Here is a 798-nt window from a genome sequence, read left to right as displayed (position 1 = left end):
TATATATATATATATATATATATATATATATATTTTTTTTTTATATTTGTTTTTGCTTTGTCTCTATTGTATTTATACTTTTTTTATTTTTGTTTTTATATTATATTTATATTTATTATACTTTTATCTTAAAGAAGAAACGCAGCTGCAACTGTATGAACACGTATTTCTTTTTATTTATTTGTATTTGTTTTTATTCTGTATTTATATTTATATTTATATTATTTTTATTTTTATTTTTTTGTTTTTTTTTATTTTTTTTTTATTTATCTAAAGAGGCATCTGCTGCTGCTGCACTATGGGGGTTATACTTACATTTTTTTTTTTATATTTATATAAATATAAATAAATAAAAATAAATAAATAAACAAATAAAAAAATAAATATATTTATTTATATATTTATTTTTATGTATTTTATGAGTTACTGGAGCTGAGAGAGCTGCATGCACCAGCAGCAAAAAATTAATTTTTGGATGAATTTTTTCTTTTTTTTTTTTGTTTTTTTTTGTGTTTTTAAATAAAACAAAGAGCAGCATTTGTGTATATAAATAAAAAAAAAGCAGCAACAAAGTAAATAAATATATTTGTTTATGTTTAGGTATTTTATGAGTTGCTGGAGCTGAGAGAGCCAACACTGGCGCGTTTGTTGCTGCGTGAAACAGCTATATTTCAGTTGCTGCGACAACAAAATACAGAAAAATTTAAGTTTTTAGATTCACTTGTTAATAAACCTTTTTTTGATTACAAAGAAATCTATCAGGGAACTACCAAAGAAAAACAACGAGCGGCACTAGCA

The sequence above is a fragment of the Eimeria mitis genome, genomic scaffold (assembly GCF_000499745.2).
Source record: "Eimeria mitis Houghton genomic scaffold, Emh_scaff583, whole genome shotgun sequence".
Classification (NCBI taxonomy): Eukaryota; Apicomplexa; class Conoidasida; order Eucoccidiorida; family Eimeriidae; genus Eimeria; species Eimeria mitis.
The sequence above is the reverse complement of the archived record's forward strand: the minus strand, read 5'-3'. Positions refer to the sequence as shown.